The sequence below is a fragment of the Falco rusticolus genome, chromosome 3 (genome assembly GCF_015220075.1).
Source record: "Falco rusticolus isolate bFalRus1 chromosome 3, bFalRus1.pri, whole genome shotgun sequence".
In the NCBI taxonomy this organism is placed as follows: domain Eukaryota; kingdom Metazoa; phylum Chordata; class Aves; order Falconiformes; family Falconidae; genus Falco; species Falco rusticolus.
Window position 1 is genome coordinate 103285532 of NC_051189.1, and position 9638 is coordinate 103295169.

The window sequence follows — 9638 nt, forward strand, 5'->3', positions numbered from 1 at the left end:
CGACAGGTTTTGGGGTGCTCCGACCTAGTTGGGGGTTCAGGGGTGGGAGCTAGGGGATGGGGTGGGGTTAAGGGGAGTTGGGGGAGGTTCAGGGGCGGGTTTTGGGGTTCCCGGCCCAGTTTTGGGGTTCCCACAGGAATTTGGGGTCAATGAGGGGTTTGGGGGTTCGGGGAGGGGGGGGGGGTTGGGGGGGGGATTGGGGGTTCGGGGGCGGGGTTAAAGGGATTTAGGGGGTTGGGGTGGGTTTGGGGTTCAGGTGTTTTTTGAGGTGCCCGGACCGGTTTTGGGGTTCCCACAAGAATTTGGGGTCAACGACAGGTTTGGGGGTTCGGGGGCGGGGCTGGGGGTGCCCGGACCGGTTTTGGGGCTCAATTAAAGGGTTTTGGGGTTCAGTGATGGGTTTTGGAGTCCAGACCTAGTTGGGGGTTCAGGGGTGGGAGTTGGGGGGTGGGGCGGGGTTAAGGGAAGTTGGGGGCGGGTTTTGGGGTTCAGGGGCGGGTTTTGGGGTACCCGGCCCAGTTTTGGGGTTCCCACAGGAACTTGGGGTCAACAACAGGTTTGGGGGTTCGGGGGTGGGGCTGGAGGTGCCCGGACCGGTTTTGGGGCTCAACTAAAGGATTTTGGGGTTCAGCGATGGGTTTTGTGGTGCCCTGACCTAGTTGGGGGCTCAAGAGTGGGGTTTGGGGGTTCTGGGGTGGAGTTAAGGGGATTGGGGTGGGAGGTGGGGGGGGATTGGGGTTGGGGACGGGTTTTGGGGTACCCGGACTGGTTTTGGGGTTCCCACAGGAATTCGGGGTCAATTACGGGTTTTGGGGCTCAATGAGGGGTTTGGGGGTTTGGGGCGGGGTTTGGGGGGCCCCACCCCCCCTCGCACCCCTATAAACCGTTCCCCACCCCCCACCGGCCGAGCAGTGCTTTGGGGTGAAACCCGCCAGGTTCAGGCAAAGAGGGGGGGGCAGGGGGGGGGGAGGGGGGGGTTTGTGGTGTTCTCAGGGCATTTGGGGGTGTGTGAGAGTTTGGGGGGGATATTCGGGGCATTTTGGGGTGTTTGGGGGGTGGAGCATTTTTGGGGGGCGGGGTTGGGGGATTTGGGGGTTCCTTTGGGGCAGTTTTGGGGGGATTTCGTATGTTTTGGGGTAATTAGGGGTGTTGGGGGGGACACGGGGATGTTTTGGGAAGCTAGGGGTGTTGGGGGGGATTTGGGGATATTTTGTGGGATTTTGGGGTGTTTGGGGAGGATTTGGGGTGATCCAGGGGCGTTTGGGAGTGATTTGGGGTGTTTCAGGGGAATTTGGGGGTAATATTTGGGGAAATTTGGGGGGTGTTTGGGGGGATTTGGGGAATTTTGGGGTGGTTTGGGGGATTTTGGGGGGATTGGGGAGATTTTGGGGTGTTTGGGGGGGATTTGGGGGTTGTTTTGAGGGGATTTGGGGGATTTGGGGGATTTTGAGGTTGTTTGGGGGAGCTTTGGGGTGATACCGGGATGTTTTGGGGAGCTCTGGAGTGATCCGAGGGTGTTTGGGGGGGATTTAGGGGTATTTTGGGGGTATTTGGGGTGTTTTGGGGGATTCAGGGGGGATTTTGGGGGGATTTGGGGGTGTTTTGGGGGGATTCTGGGATATTTTGTGGGAATTCGGGGTATTTGGGGGGATCTGGGGGTTGTTTGGGGGAGCTTTGGGGTGATCCTGGGATGTTTTGGGGGGGATTCGGGGGGATTTGGCAATATTTTGCAAGAATTTAGGCTGTTTGGGGGCGACTCAGGGGTGTTTGGGGACGATTCAGGGCTTTTTTTTGGTATTTGGGGGATTTTGAGGTGATTGGGGGTATTTGGGCTGGTTTGGGGTCACTTAGGTGGTTTGGGGAGGTTTTGGGCGGTCTCGGGGGATTGGGGGGCGTTCGGGGATACCCTGGGGGGCTCCGAGCCCATTTTGGGGCCACTCCAGCCGTTTTTGGTGACAGGGGTTTTCGGGGCGCAGGTGGGGGGGCCATGGGGCGTCTCTGCCGGTGCCGGTGTCGGCGCCGGGGTGAAGGTCGGGGTCAAGGTCGGGGTCAAGGTCGGGGTCACCGGCGCTGCCGCCACCCCCAGACGAAGTCCCCTCCCAAATCGCAGGTAGGTCGAGGTCCTCGATTTTGGGGTGAATTTGGGGCTTTGGGGAGGGGTGGGGCTGTTCGCAGAACACCTCGCCTTGCAGGCTGCCTGCCCACTGATGACGTCACCGATGACATCACCAATGACATCACCGATGAAGTCACTGCCGCTGGCAGCAACCACCACCTACATCATCTGGCCCCCCCCGGCCATCGTCACCCTGGGGGGGCCCCGAGTGGCGCTGGTGAAGGGGGGCGGCCCTGCCCAGCCCCAAAAATGCTGTTTTTAGCCCCAAAAATGCTGGTTTTAGCCCCCAAAATGTTGCTTTTAGCCCCAAATACTGGTTTCAGCCCCCAAAATGTTGGGTTTAGCCCCCAAAATGTTTGGTTTAGCCCCCAAAATGATGGGTTACCCCCCAAATGGTGTTGTGACTGAAAACCTGCCATTTGCCCTTGAAAGATGAGGTGGATTGCTCCAAAATCAGGATTTTTAGCCCCAAAACGGGCCTCACAGGCCCAAAATGGTGCTCAGCTGCCCAAAAAAGGGCCTTTTTGCACCAAAATCAACATTTTTAGCCTCCAAATAAAGATTTTTAGCTCCAAAATGGGCCTCTCAGGCCTAAAACGGTGCTCAACTGCCAAAAGAAGGGCCTTTTTGCACCAAAATCAGGAGGTTTAGCCCCCAAATCAGGATTTTTAGCCCCAAAATCAGCCTTGCAGGCCCAAAGCAGCGCTCAGCTACCCAAAAAAGAGCCTTTTTGCCCACAAATCAGGATTTTTAGCCCCAAAATGGCCTTTCCTCCCTCTCCTCAAAACGGGAATTTGGCCCCCAAGCTCCTTTTGACCTGAAACCGCCTTTTCTCCCCCCAAAATAGGGTTAAAATTTTTCAGTGCTGAAACTTGGCTTTGACCCCAAAACTTGTTTTTTTTTATGTGGGTTTGTGTTTTTTTTTTCCTCTGGAAGAAAAAAGGCCCAAAATGGCAGGTTTTGACCCCAAAATGGAGGAGGGGGAGGGGGAGTTTGACCCCGAGTAGCGTCTTGCCCTAAAATCCAGGGTTTTGCCCTAAAACCGACCGGTCCATTAGAAAAACAGGATTTGCTTCAACCCCCCAGATTTGGCCCCAAAAATCATGTTTGACCCCAAATCCCAGGTTTTCACCCGAAACTCGGGTTGGGGCCTCTGCCGGAGCCTTGGCCCCCCAAATTGCCGTTTTTCTCCTCAAAAATTGGAAAAACTATTAAAATTTGTGATTTGACCCTGCGGAGCCCTTGGGCCTGGGGAGGGGGTGGGGTGGGGGAGGGGCTGGCAGGTGCCCAGGTGCACTGGGTGGGGGGGGAGGGGTACTTCCAGGGGTGGGGGGAGGGGCGCTGGGGGGGGGGGTGGTCACCCAGTGGCCCTGGTGGGGGAGGGGCTGGGACACCTGCATCCCCTCTTCTCCCCTCCCTTGGCGGGGGGGGGGGGGGGGGGGGCGGGGCAGGACGTGTGTTCCCCTCCCCCCCCCCCCGGGGTTCAAGGCCAGCGGCGCTGCCCATCCCCCCCCCCCCCCGTGCGGCGAGCGATGGAGGGGGTGGTGCTGCTGACCCACATCGTGCCGGGGGGGTCGGGCCTGGGGCCCCCCGGTAAGAGCGGCCGGCGCTTGTGGGGGGAGCCCCTGGCCCTGGGAGTAAGTGGGGAGTAACCCGTGAAGTAACTGCCCGGGGGGGGGGGGGAGAGGAGGGGCGGGGGGAGGGGGGATTGCTGGGTGAGCTGGGTGAGTAGGAGTAAAGGGTGAGTAGGAAGTGTAGGGGTAAGGGGGAGTAGGGAGTGAGTGGGGGGTGGGTAGGGGTGAGTAGGGGTAAGGGGGAGTAGGGGGTGAGTGGGTGGTGCACAGGGTATGAGTAGGAGGTGAGTAGGGGGGGTGTAGGTGTAAGGGGGAGGAAGGAGTGAGTAGGCGGTGCATAGGGGATGGGTAGGGGGTTGTAGGGGTATGCGGGAGTATGGAGTGAGTAGGGAGTGCATAGGGGGTGAGTTGGGGGGCTGTAGGGTTAAAGTGATATTAGGGAGTAAGTAGGTGGTGCATGATGGTGAGTAGGGGGTGAGTGAAGCAGTGTAGGGGTGAGTAGGGAGTATGGAGTTAGTAAGGGGTGCATAAGGGTGAGCAGGGGGTGAGTAGGGCTAAGGGGGGGTGAGCTAGGAGTAGGGGCAGGTTTTGATGGCGAATAGGGGATGAGAAGTTGGGGTGTAGGGGGGTGTAGGTAAGGGGGAGTATGGAGTGAGTGGGCAGTGCATCGGGGTGAGTAGGGGGTATAGAGGTAAGGGGGAGCAGGAAGTAAGTAGGCATGCAGAGGGGGTGGGTAGGGGGTGTGGGGAAGGGGGGAGTAGGCAGTGAGTAGATGGTGCATGGGGGGTGAGTAGGGGAGGAATAGTGTGGTGTAGGGATATGGGGGAGTAGGGAGTGAGTAGGTGGTGCACAGGGGTGAGTAGGAAGAAGGGGTGAGTGGGGTAAGAGATGGGAGGGCAATAAGCGTGAGTGGAGTAGGGGGTGAGTAGGTGTGGGTAGATCTAAGGGGAGAGTAGGGGTGTAGGGTGAAGGGGGAGTAGGCAGTGAGTAGGGCTGCATAGGGGGTGAGTAGGAGTAGGGTGAGTAGGGTGCAAGTAGGAGTGTAGGGGTGAGGGGGAGCAGGGATGAGTAGGGGGTGAGTAGAGGCTGAGTAGGGGGCATAGGGGTGAGAGGGAGCAGGGGTGATTAGGGGGTGAGTAGAGGCTGAGTAGGGGGCATAGGGGTGAGGGGGAGCAGGGGTGAGTAGGGGGTGAGTAGAGGCTGAGTAGGGGGTGCAGGGGTAAGGGGGAGCAGGGATGAATAGGGGGTGAGTAGAGGCTGAGTAGGGGGTGTAGGGGTGAGTGGGAGTAGGCAGTGCATAGGGGGTGAGGAGGGAAGGAGTGAGGGAGGGGAGTAGTGACTGAGTAAGGGTGTGTGGGTGGGGCCAGCCCAGGCCCCGCGCCCACCCCGGCCCTGCCCCCACCCACCGCCGCCCCTGCAGGTGACGCAGGTGCTGCTGGGGGCGCTGCAGGTGGCCCTGGGTGGGACCCTCCTGGTGGCCCTGAGGGACCCGCTGGGGGCCCATCTGGGGGTCCCCCTGGGCACCGGCACCCTGGTGAGAGTTATGAGGCAGGGGGGCACTTATGAGTGGGGGGCACTTATGGGGCAAGGGGGTGGTTATGGGGGGGCACTTAAGGGGTGGGGGGCTGATGGGGCAGGGTGGGAATTATGGGGTGGGGGGGACTTATGGGGCCGGAGGGCAGTTATGGGGTGAGGAGGCACTTATGGGGCAGGAGGGCATTTATGGGCGTGGGGCACCTATGGGGCAAGGGGGTGTTTATGGGGTTGGGGGGCACTTATGGGGCAGGAGGGCATTTATGGGCGTGGGGCACCTATGGGGCAAGGGGGTGTTTATGGGGTTGGGGGGCACTTATGGGGCAGGGGGGCACTTATGGGGCAATGGGGTGGTTATGGGGGGCACTTATGTGGTGGGGGGCTGATGGGGCAGGGTGGGAGGTATGGCACGGGGGTGAATTATGGGGCAGGGGGGCAGTTATGGGGTGTGGAGGCATTTATGGGGGAGGGGCACTTATGGACCAGGGGGGCACTTATGTGGCAGTGGGGCACTTATGGGGCAGGGGGGCATTTATGGGTGGGGGGCACTTATGGGGCAATGGGGTAGTTATGGGGGGGCACTTATGGGGTGAGGGGCTGATGGGGCAGGGTGGGGATTATGGGGTGGAGGGGACACATGGGGCAGAGGGGCAGTTATGAGGTGAGGAAGCACTTATGGGGCAGGGGGGAACTTATGGTGTCAGGGGGCATTTATGGGGCAGGGGGGCACTTATGGGACAGGGGGGTGGTTATGGGGGGGCACATATGTGATGGGGGGCTGATGGGGCAGGGTGGGGATTATGGGAGGACATATGGAGGGGGAGGCAGTTATGGGGCAGGGACACTTATGGGGCAGCCCCTGACCCACACCTGCCCCCCCACCCCCCCAGCTGATGGTGTCAGGGGTGGTGCTGGTGGCGATGGCGCAGAGACCCTCAGTGAAGCTGGTGAGTTGGGGGGGATGGGGACACGTGTGGGGCACGCTATGGGGCAGCAGGGGGGTGACAGCAGGGGGTGACACGCTGCCCCACGGTGCAGGCACGGGCAGGGCTGGCGCTAGGGGTGCTGGGTGCCATCTTCTCCTTCCTGGAGCTGGTGCTGCAGGGGGTGCTCCTGCCCTATGGCTGCCCCACATGCCACCGCGTGGGACCCCCCATGCAGGTACGGGGGGCTATGGGGCTATGGGGGCTATGGGGGGTCCATAGGGGTGCCTGGGGCTTTGAGGGCCTATGGGGCAGCTATGGGGCTTTGTGGGACTATGGGGCAGCTATGGGGCTATGGGGGGCCATGGGGGGCTATGGGGAATTGGGGGGTCCATGGGGGCCTACGGGGCTTTGGGGAGCTATGGGGCAGCTATGGGGCTATGGGGGGGCCATGGGGCCACTCTGAGGGGCCAGGAGGGTGGGGGGTCCATGGGGGGCTATGGGGTTTTGAGAAACTATGGGGCAGCTATGGGGCTTTGGGGGGCTTTAGGGGTCCTCGGGGGGCTATGGGTCATCTATGGGGGCTATGGGGCTGCTATGGGGCAGCTGTAGGGCTTTGGGGGGCTATAGGGCCTCTATGGGGGGCCATGGGGTGCTATGGGGGGCTATGGGAGGCTGTGGGGCGCTATGAGGGGTCTATGGGGCGCTATGGGGGGGCTGTGGGGGAGTCTGTGGGGCGCTATGGGGGGATCTATGGGGCACTGTGGGGCGCTATGGGGGGCTGGGGGCTGGGCTCTGGGTCTGTGGCCCCTCCTCTCACCGGCAGGGGGCGCCGCGCGGGAGGGAGGGGCCGTGGCCAGGCGCGATGGACGGAGCCTCACAGGCCTCGCCCCTCGCCCCCTCCCCCGCACAGGGCGTGGTGTTGGGGGCGCAGCTAGTGCTGATGACGTCATCGGCGGCGGGGGCGGCGCTAACGGTGACGGGAGCGGTGGCAGCAGCCCGGGGGGCGGGGCGGGGCCGGCCGGTGAGCGGGGGCGGGGCCCATGGGGGGAGGGGCCCGGGGCGGGGCCCGAAGGGCGGGACAGGGCCTACCATTGAGCAAGGGCGGGGACCAAGAGGGGCGGGGCCAGGAGAGCGAGGAGGGGTGGTGAGTGGGGGTGGGGCCCTGGCAGAGGGGGCGGTGACGGACGGTGAGAGGGGGCAGGGCCTGAGGCGGGGGCAGGATGGCTGGGTGCCATATAAGAAGTAGGGGGCAGGGACTGGGCTCCATATAAGGAATAGGGAGTGGGTCTGGGAGTCATAGAAGTGGAAGGGGGAGGGGCCAGGATGCCTGGGTGCAAGGTTTAGGGGGCGGGGCCAGGATGGCTAGATGCCATGTAAGGGATAGGAGGCGGGACAAGAATGGCTGGGTGCCATATAAGGTGAAGGGGGCAGGGCCTGGGTGCCCTATAAGGGGAAGACACGGGGCCAGGATGGCTTGGTGCCATAAAAGGGGAAGGGGGAGGGGCCAGGATGGCTGGGTGCCCTATAAGGAGAAGGGGGTGGGGCCTGGGTGCCCTCTAAGGGGAAGATACGTGGCCAGGGTGGCTGTTAGCCATATAAGGGGAAGGGGTGGGGCCAGGATGCCCTATAAGAGGAAGGGGGCGTAGCATGCCCCGCCTCCTGCTGACCCCGCCCCCTCCTCTCCCCCAGCCTGTGGTGGTCTACCAGACGGCGCTGCCCAGCGCGGGGGCGGGGCTAAGCGAGGCCCCACTCCCCACCCCCGCCCCTCAATAAAGACCAAAGACCGGGACTCCACAGTGCTGCCACCTCTGCTTGGGGTGGGCGTGGCCATCCAGGGCTCCACCCCCTCGCCATCATCCTATTGGCTGAGCTCATGGGGAGGGTCCTGCTGGCCAATCAGCAGCCTCTCTGCCTTTGCCTGGCCCCACCGCCCCCACTGGCCAATCAGTGCCCTCCCTGTGGTGCCCAGCCCCGCCTCTTGCCTTCCCCCAGCCGCTCAATCAGCACGCAGCACTGACACTGTTGGCTCCTCCCCCCTGGTGACATCACAGCCACGCGGGGGAGGGTTCGTTTAATGAAAAGTGGGTGGAGCGTCCAGCGCAGCGGCGAGGCGGGGCCTCACGAGGGGGCGGGGCTTTCTGTCCTTGCCCAGCCCTCTCTTCCTTCAGCAGGGTGGGGGAGGGGCGGCAGCCTCAGATCTGGGCGATGTCGTAGGCGCTGGGGGGGGAGGGGAGGTCACGTGGGCAGGGTGGGGGTGTGGAGGCAAAAAGGGGTGGGGCTTCTAGGGGGAGGCTGCAAGGGGGGAGGGGTGACCCACGGGGTGGGGAGGGGTCAGCCATGGGGGGTCGGGGTCACCCATGGTGGGGAAGGGGTCACCCAGAGGGGGAGGGGTCACCCATGGGGTGGAGTGGTAAGCCATGGAGGGGAGGGGTCACCCATGGGGGGGAGGGGTCACCCATATGGGGGGAGGGGTGACCCATGGGGGGAGGGGCCCTTTAAGTGGGGATCCCCAAGACTGCAGGGGGTTATGGGGGGAGGGGTGGGGTAACCCAAGGGGGGGGTGAGGGGAGGGGTCCCCTGGGGTGGGGGAGGGATCTCACTTCTTCCTCTTCCGGCCCTGGCAGTGTGGGGGCTTCCCGCACTTCCCACCTGGGGGGGGGAGGGGAGAGAGGAACGTTGGGGGGTGAAGGGGGGAGGGGCCCCCAGAGCACGGGTGACCTCTGACCCCGAGGGGCCCCGGGGGGGGGAGGGGCATCACTCACAGGCGATGACGCCGATGCCGGTGACAAAGAGCGCGGCTGCCACCACCAGCCCCCAGCGCCGCAGGGATGGGTAGTCTGGGGGGCGGGGCGAGAGGGGGAGGGGTCACAGGGGGCGGGGCCAAAAGGGGTGGGGGGTCGAAAAGGAGTGGAGGGTGAAAAGGGGCAGGGGGGTAAAGGAGCTGTAAGGGGTGGAGGGGGTGTGGTTTCATGGAGGGGTGTGGTTTGCAGGGGCGTGGCTTGGGAGAGGCGTGGCTTGGGGCATGGCTTTTGGGGGGCCACGGTGGGGGTATGGCTTTGGGAGGGGCATGGCTAGCTGGAATGTGGCTGGGGAGAGGTGTGGTTTTGTGGAGGGGCGGGGCTTTTGGAGGCATGGTTAGGGAAGGGCGTGGCTAGGGAGAGACATGACTGGGGAGGGGTGTGGTTTCACGGAGGGGCGTGGCTTGGGAGGGGCGTGGTTTGGGGATGTGGCTTTGTGAGGGGCTGCGATGTGGCGGCATGGCTCTGGGTGAGGCGTGGCTAGCTGGAATGTGGCTGGGGAGGGGTGTGGTTTTGTGGAGGGGCAGGGCTTTGGGAGGGGCGTGGTTAGGGAAGGGCATGGCTGGGGAGGGGCGTGGTTTCATGGAGGGGCGGAGCTTTTTGGGGCATGGCTTAACGGAGGGCATGGCTGGGGAGGGGTGTGGTTTGGGAGGGACATAGCTGGGGAGGGGCGTGGCTTTTGGGGGTGTGG

At 62.9% G+C, this 9638-nt stretch overlaps 1 long non-coding RNA gene across 1 annotated transcript; it reads right to left on the bottom strand.

Annotated features, from left to right (window-relative positions):
* Nucleotides 1-8163: 8163 nt before the first annotated feature.
* LOC119145031 lies at nt 8164-9632 on the bottom strand. Its single transcript, XR_005103277.1, has 3 exons — nt 8912-9632; nt 8750-8798; nt 8164-8366 (listed from the first exon to the last, which is right to left on the bottom strand). It is a non-coding gene; the product is annotated as an uncharacterized LOC119145031 (long non-coding RNA).
* Nucleotides 9633-9638: the final 6 nt, after the last annotated feature.